The sequence below is a fragment of the Pseudoliparis swirei genome, chromosome 8 (genome assembly GCF_029220125.1).
Source record: "Pseudoliparis swirei isolate HS2019 ecotype Mariana Trench chromosome 8, NWPU_hadal_v1, whole genome shotgun sequence".
In the NCBI taxonomy this organism is placed as follows: domain Eukaryota; kingdom Metazoa; phylum Chordata; class Actinopteri; order Perciformes; family Liparidae; genus Pseudoliparis; species Pseudoliparis swirei.
In genome coordinates this window covers 16,992,018-17,000,712 of record NC_079395.1, presented here as the reverse complement: position 1 = coordinate 17,000,712, position 8,695 = coordinate 16,992,018, and positions in this window count along the sequence as shown.

The following is an 8,695-nucleotide window of genomic DNA, read 5'->3' as shown; positions in this document are numbered from 1 at the left end:
CAGCCAGATGTTTCCACTCCCTTGGCAGCATTACCGGTCGGCCCAATCACAAACAAGTGTGCGCTCCATGAAGGACACTGGTAGGAGAAGCCTGTTAAACATGCCACTGTACACATAATAAATCTAATTAGCCGTTATAAGATAACACGTTTCCCCCCTGCTCTGCATACAGGGAGACGCCACGTTGTCCCTTCAAATTGCAAAGTGGGAGTACAAATTGAATTAACATTATAATATTGCAAGGACGATTTTCATCATCCTATTGATAGCATTCGTTATATTCACCCAGCGGGCTGAATGGATCTCAGATGTCTGATGAGACCCAGAAGAACTAATGCACGACACAGATTACAAGGGGTTCCCACGCATGTGCGGACACATATATGACCTCTTTTTTTCCTGCACTCCCAGCAAAGGTTGGGAGAGGACAGAACATGCCCAGCTCAAAGCTTTTGCTGGAGCCGGATGAGGACGTCACAAAGTTGCTTCCTGCCCTGTGTGACCAAGAGGCAGCATCTCATCAGTCTTCAGTATCTCATAAAATAAATGAAATAAGAATGATATCTTAAAGGGATTAAGCATCAGGAATAACACACCTTTGAAATGAATAATTGTAATCCTAAAAGTAATCATACAGGTTGTCACAAGGTGATTCACTGCATTTACAGTAGGACTTAAAAAAAATATGCAACCGAATAGCTTAAAACACGTTATAAATAGAATTCTATTAACTGTTGTTAATTAAACTCTGAATTTAAATTGCAGCATAAGAGCAAAGCCGTCCACAAAGAAACCGTGAGTCGGGACAGTTAGAGAGAGAGAGAGAGAGAGAAAGAGAGAGAAAAAGAGAGTGACTGCAAGAAGAACAATGAGAAGCGAAGCGAGATCAAAAGAGCTCAGATGTTGCCGTGCATGGAGGTTTTCTTCTAAGTTTCCTAAAAGCTGGCACTAAATGTCGACCACAGGTTTCCTCATAGCGGGGGAAGGAATAAGAAGGTACAGTCACCGTAAGCTGCTTTATAGTCCCAGAATTTGCTCAAGAAATTGCGAAAGAAAAGAAACTCAGGCAACGGGGGGGGGGGGGTACATCTCAGCTGGGTTCCCTCGCTTCCAACGCCGCGTTCTTGTGATTCCAACATGATGCCGTGGGGAGGCTGAATGTTCCACTTGTGCCAAGTTGATACTGTGGATGGGGAGGTTTGATAAGCACAGGAGCTTTTAGCTTTCATGTGACGGAAATAAAAAGGCTCTCCGGGGTTGGCTCTAAAAATGTGTTCTTAAATTTCAAAAGCATATGGCACTTATATGTGCGTCTGCTCAAAAGAAAAGGTGCCGGGGAAATGAGAAATCATGCGGCTCACAGCGAGCGATGCGGAAACCGGAGAACTTAAAAATCGCTTGGCAACGCCGGCTCTTCCCTCTCGGCGCTTGAACGGCTCTCGGCGAGCTCGTCGGGAGGGGAGCCGTCTCACGCGCTGACTACCTCGCTGCCACCTTGTTTGGCCCGATGCGCCAATCTACAGCGAGCTAATGCAAGATGACACTCTGTCAACTGGAATCCTAAACTCTGCTCACAATACAATTTGTCACCGCACTCAGGAGGCCGTGACATTCATAAGAGCTCCTCCGTCAGGATCCATTCCACTCTTATTTCAAGGGGCGTGAGCCCTGGCGAGCTCGCCAACAGACGCTGCGACAGAGTCCCCGAGATCCAGCGCCGTTGGGTAAGCCAAGACTGCCCGCAGCCCCCGACTGACAGCTGGTGATACCTATAGCATAAAAAAGAAGAAAAGAAATCGGAATTTCCTCTCGGTCGGTCCTTGATTGAAATAATAATTGTGCAATATACAAACGAGACACACAAAAAACAACCTTTGTGGGTTTCTTTTGCACCATGAGAGTGGTGCCTTTGGAGAATATACACATCAACACATGACCTGACATGACCTCTGAAGCTCCAACAGCAAAGTCCCAATTAACCCTCCTGTTACCTTTACTAGCATATTTTACCCTTGGGGTCAATTTGACCCCAGCAATTAAAACCTCCAGAAAATTATTAGAATTAATATTGTTTTCCAAGTTTAAGTGTGAGGTAAGTTGATATTTCTTATATGTTTGACACAGTGAAAAACAGCCTGGGGTCAAATTGACCACAAAGAACACCGACATTAAACATTGAATGAGGCAAATTGACCCTAAAGGTAACAGGAGGGTTAAGGTGACGCCTATCTATCGTGAAAAAGTAAGAAAAAATAGATCATTAATATTTCAGTTCCTGACCTGGCCACCATCATATCGTGAAGAGGGTTTTTAATTGAAGGTTGATGTAACCTTTTCATGTGTGAGGCTGGGCAATCAGTCTTAATGTCGTGTTTAATGCTCAGTTAGCCGCTAAGGTTACATCACATCGAATATATCTAACGTTTTGGAAATTCTGCCTGCGTTAGAAAAGCTAAGTAAATGAAGTGAAAACGGACGCTAATTAAAAGTTGACTGTGACTGTGTCAAAAGGTCGACAATCCGTCTCACTGTACACGGGACCCCGCCGCATTAACCCTGTCAAACCGGATTAGGTTGTGAAATACCGGCGTTAAAATACAGAAACGTAAATAGAAGCGACTCCTCGGTTGAAATCCACGCGGCTTCAGAAGGTGAAGTCGCGACCCGCTGTAAATTTCCCACAGCGAAGTGATTAATATTTCTATTTTGAGATCAGATTCTCTTCTTCTTTTCTTTATATATTTCTTTTAATGGCAAACGGCTGCTCTGCCAACAGAAACACTTTGTCAGCAACTTGATTGCATTTACATGGTAGAGTGAAGCCAAAGCTGGAGCAAATTACAGCGTTAAGCCGTGGGCTCTGCTGAAATAACAGGCGCTTCATGAAATGCCATGAGAGGCGACTTGTCAAGATCAACACCTCAGGAATGTCCTTTTCTTTTCTTAACATGCCCCGTAATTCCTACCTCTCACCACACGGCATGTTCACACCGTCTTTCCTGTTGATTTACAAGCCAATTTGTATCCTAAAAAATACTTACAACTACAGAAGGTCAGTTCCCCCCACCTAGTTTATTACAGTGGATAGTCGATTGGTTTGTAATTTAGTGGGACTGTAAATACAGTGAAGCTTTGACAACGTCCTGACTTTCTGATTTGGAAGGGCAGACCATAAAATGTTTGTCATTGACGTTTTTAATGATGCAGTTGCTCTATGGTGCTTTTCCATTATTAAAAATAACAAGGTTTACAGCAGTGCCCCACAATAACATCATACCCCACCGAGCAACTGGCTCCCGAGACTTTGTATCTTGCCAATAACTGTTTGACCGGGTTTTATGTTGTTGGGCCACTTAAATGCAACAAGACAAGCTCTAAACCTACCATTGACGTATATTAACCTAATAAATTGCTGGAGACTAACTTGTTAGCAAACATTGCTTATTTACACATCCAGCAGAGACTTATATTCTGTCTCCGTTTCGCTTAGCCTTAGTCTTTTCCGACTCCTGGGGGAAATAAGCAGCTCTTTAGCTGCTAAATGCTCCATTGGGCCTTTATTTGACAGTGTGGAGACATAAAATGGGGGTTGAAAGAGCAACATGTCATGTCGAGACCTCTCTGGCTGTCATCGAACCGGAGGCGTTCAGGTAACGTGGCGTGCACTGCAACCCCCAAAGTGGGTTGATCAGATTTGTTATATTTTTTTATATAATAATTGATTACCTTCGCATTGAAAATGCGGAAGGTTATGGTTTGATCGCCATTTATTTATTTATTTATTTGTATGCGTGTTCCTCGCATAACACAAAAAGTATTAAACCGAATCGCATGAAATTTGGTGGGATGATTGGTTATTATCCGGGGACCATTTGATTAGATTTTGGGATCGATCGGGTCAAAGTCAAGGTCATGAAAAGGTCAAAATCTTCTTTTTCCCATAGCACGGTAAATTTGTATCCAATTGGCATGCAACTAATGCCAAAATGTTAATAATTCAATGCCCAATCTTGTGATATGCGAAGGTATGCTCTCTACCGAGTGCCCGTTCTAGTTCATGCTGTTTTAAAGCAGTAGCTGTATTTACAGACGATCTTAGGAGTGTAATGTGCTGATTTGAAGGTGCTACATCTAAAGACAGTGACAACCAGTGCTGACTGGGAGAGAACAGCGTTGACCAGAAGGTGGGATGGCTCGCCACGGGGTCATCAGCTGAACCCCTGAGCGCGGTGCGGGGCGGCGGCCGTAAGCTCGCCTCATGTTGCCCGCCAACAAAAGCCCAGAAAAGCTCAGAGGAAGGGCAACTTCATCGGAGACATTACTGCACTATACATAGCTAATAGTGGTGAGCTGCTATATTCATACTTTGAATATTGTACAGAGAACATTAAAGTCCTGCTGGGGTGTAATTTGTGTCATCATTATTGCTCTCATGGATAGAAACTCCATTTTAAGATCTGGCTTCAGGTTGTTTTTTAAGATGTGCTGCGGGGGTATGCAAGTCGGCTCATTTTGTCCACTAAAATGTAATAAAATATCCAAAATTAAACAAACCAGAGTTCATGAAACCCACCAGTGGCCCATGTAAAGCAAAGTCAAACAATAAAAGCACAATTTAAATTGTGATTTTGGATCATAGCGCTGTGAATATGCCGGTTGAGTGAGGCTGATTCATGTAATATCCCCCCCTCCTTCTCCGGCTCCAGAGTCCCGCTGACACAGCAGCTGTGAGCAATACGTCCACGCGTGGGTGTGTGTCTGTTTGTGTATGCACTTCTGCTCGTGTGCGTATGTATGCGTGTGTGTGTGTGTGTGTGTGCCCGTGCAGGTGGTAAGAGCGAGGGACAGCAATGCCTGCGAGCTGTACAACAAATCTAAAATGCTGCACACCTGAGGAGCTGTCACTGTCATTATAAGCCGTTTATAATGCATGGCAGAAGGGGGACAGCAATGGAGAGGAGGAAATGAGGACACAGTTGGTCTCAAAGCTCTCTCCGTGGTACGTCCTTTTCTTCTTATCCTTCTTTATGGGTGGATGTGGAATTGAAAAGGTGAACGTTTTCTTGATTTATTTTTTTCATTTTCACTCTGCTTGAATTTTCTTCAAGTTATGACCCTCCCTCTCTCTCTTTCTCGCTCATACTAGTCATAATTATGGCGTACGGAAAGTTGGATTCCTAGCTCTGCTTCCTCCTCCTCTTCCTTCCTCCTTCACACTCCGCCTGGCCCAGCAGGTTGAAGTCCGGACACCTCCTCCAGAGAGCTCAAGGTGACACATGGTTGCTCAGCCACATATGAGTGGCTGTTCTCCCCCCCCCCAGGCCTCCTGATGGCCGCCAGTTGGCCCCCCTCACCCCCTTACTCGAGCCCAGAGCAGTGGGCACAACCCCCCCCCCCCTCCCCCTCTCGCCGGAGCCTTTTGTTGTGACGCAAATCTCTGGTTTCTGCTGTGAGGGCCACAGGAGCGTCAGGTTGACTCACTTCCAGCTCACTGACACAATCATTCACTGCTTGTATTGGGGGTTGCTGTGTGTGTGTGTGTGTGTGTGTGTGCGTGCGTGTGCGTACGCGTGCGTGTGTGTCGCCGGAATAGTGCCTGTTAGACAGCCAGGCTGCTATTTTTCTGCAGGGTCAGCAGAGACTTGGCCAAGCCAGCATCATGGGGGAGTAAATCAATGAAACTCAATTAGGCACCAAGAAAGGTGAGTGAGGAATTGAGTGACTGGATCGAGTCGGAAAAGTGATCCCCGTGAATTTCTTTTCGAAAAAACAAACATCTCTGCCGTGCCCCGACGCACCCTCAACCTAATGTTGAAAACGACAGTTTCACTCACACCTCGTCAGTGTTTCAAAAGTACTGTTTGAGGGTACTGCTCTGTGTGTTGGGGGGTCACGGCCTTTACCTTTGACCAAATTAAGTGCCGCCATGACTCCAAGGGGCTTTGGATATCACGATTGCCACCAACAAACACCGGGAGAAACCTGGAATACCTCGACCGGTTCACTTCAGATGTTGCGCGGCGTCCTGCTGACCCTTTGATATTTGCATCGCCAAATTCCCCAGCGGGTAGCGGGGGAAGGGAGCCGTCGTGAGTGTGTGTGTGTGTGTGTGTGTGTGGAGGGTGTGAGTAAAGGCAATATGTCTCATGATCACCTCCTGAGCGAGCCAAATGAGGCACCCTTCGCTCCGAGCAGCCTGCCTCTAACATCTGCTGCTTTGGCCGTGGAATGCCCTTCTGAGCGAGCCTATATATAAATCGCGTTCTGCTCTTTGGTTTGACCCAGCGTCAACGCTACCACGATGGAAACCTCAAATAAAACCCATGCAATACTTTTCAATCTTTTCTTGATTATTTAGTTATTATCATAATGGCTGGCGGGAGTTTTTCCTAATTAAAGTGAAGTCAAGTCAACAGTGGAACGTCGATCAGCGGTTGCAAGGCAGACAGGGTCCCTAAGAGGCCGCAATGCAATTTTAAATGTTCCATAATGTTGGTATGTCGGTGTTTTATTTTGGAGCAGTTTTCTGAATCAATGAAAAACCAAACAAGACACCTTGATCTGCCGACTGCTCGTGAGCTGTGGAGATGTGGCATTATCCACCAGAAAAGAATCCTCTTCACATTAAATGGGAGAAAGAAAAAAATAGACACTAATACCCACAGGCAAGTGTGTTGGAACACGTACTATGGCAATTATTGTGATTAGGATATTTTTTCATCGTGAGATTAATCTCATTAAAACATTGTATGTTGTGTCAAATAAAAGATGGTGCCAGCTGTAAAAGAAAGAAACGTAAATAACCATAATGTTCTTAAGTATGTTGCTGTTTGTGTTTGGTCCGTAACATATAAATGTACATTATGTATTATGTTTTTAAAAAACATGGCTAGATATGCCACTATGATAAAGGCAACTGCAACACGAATAACAATAATAATAGTTATGCATGATTTATTTATTATGTGTGAATATTAACTTCTTTTTTCTTCATCGTGATTTTAATTCTTTAAATGAACACACCGCACCTCTTTATGCAGCCGAGCCAGGCGGCCCTTTGCCACCTTCCTGAGCACACAGTGATTATTTTAACATTTTGGTAATCAGGCTTCTGTGCATTTTGCATGAAAGCAATATTACAAATGTGAAAACTAAACTCCCCGCTGAACACATTAAGATAACCAAAACATTCAAGAAAGAAATAAAGCATTTATTTAAGTAACCTAATAATCTCATTACCTCTGTGATTATATATTTAAGAAAAGAAAACAATGGCTCATTCCCCTCCAAAGCGAAGCTTGAGGAAGGCCCTCGGGTGGATCAGCAGCGCCTCATATGAATCCATCCCGGCCCCTCAGACAGGCTGTTGGTCCGCCCCTAAATCAGACAAACTGTTGGTCCGCCCCTAAATCAGACATGCTGTTGGTCCGCCCCTAAATTACACAGGCTGTTGGTCCGCCCCTAAATTACACAGGCTGTTGGTCCGCCCCTAAATTACACAGGCTTTTGATCCGCCCCTAAATCAGACAGGCTGTTGGTCCGCCCCTAAATTACAGGCTGTTGGTCCGCCCCTAAATTACACAGGCTTTTGATCCGCCCTTAAATCAGACAGGCTGTTGGTCCGCCCCTAAATCAGACAGGATGGCACAACCAGAGACCTTGTCGTCTTCTCGCAGATCAATAGTGATTAGGGGGGAAGACAGTTCGAGCCTCAAACAATGAAGAAACCAAAGAGGCTCTCCGGAGGCCAAGGGGCCCCACAGGCACTTTGTTTTACAATGTTATGCCGGGAATATCGAACAGTGGAAGATGATGATTTGGTCATCTTTGCTCGTGTGGATGACATGATGCTGAGCACAAGGAGATGTTGCTGTACTTGTTTGATGCAGTGAGGAAAACGGCTGTGATTCAAACCGTGTGACTAAAAACGAATAAAGACATATTTTAGAGGTTATTTGTTGACGGTTCTCTCGACAACGTTTATTATTTTCATTAATATCTCGGCAAATAACTATTTTCTGTGTGTGCTGTAATCTTAGTGGGTTTAGTGCATGTGATCGTGCCCCAAGTCACTGCCGCTGATCTGCACTGCGCTCGCGTGGCGGTTACAGACGATTTAGGGCCTTTAACTCTAGTTTTCCCGTAGGTGCGAATGTTATTGCATCAATTCAGAGCAGATCATCGCTGTTGTCATTGAAAGTTATGTGGTATAGTAACGGGTACATACAAAGAGAGAGGGAGGATGGGAGGATGGGTGGCCGAGTCAAACAAACAGGCATTAACCTGGGACACCGCTGTTCATGTCTAGTGTGAAATTAACAGTAAATGTGACCTTGTTACGTAAGAAAGTCCACTATGGGTAGTATTATGGTGTACAAACTGGAGGTCCCGTGCTCGATATAAAATGAGAATCTGAATCCGATAGATACGTTTAACAATATTTAATGGCAAGAAGTCTAAGTAGTAAATTGAAGCTACGATCGTAGGGCCGACCGGAATATTACGCCACAGACTAACAGCAAAGTAGCTGATAGGGAACTGTCTTGTAACCTTCCGACATCTAGAGAACGAACTCACCCTTTCCACCAGTATTTATTAGTAACGGCATCCACACCTCTTAATCCTAAAAGTTAGTTCCATTGGTCAGTTCAGCATGCTATACTTCTGTTGGCTTACAGCCAGGTCATAAACAGGT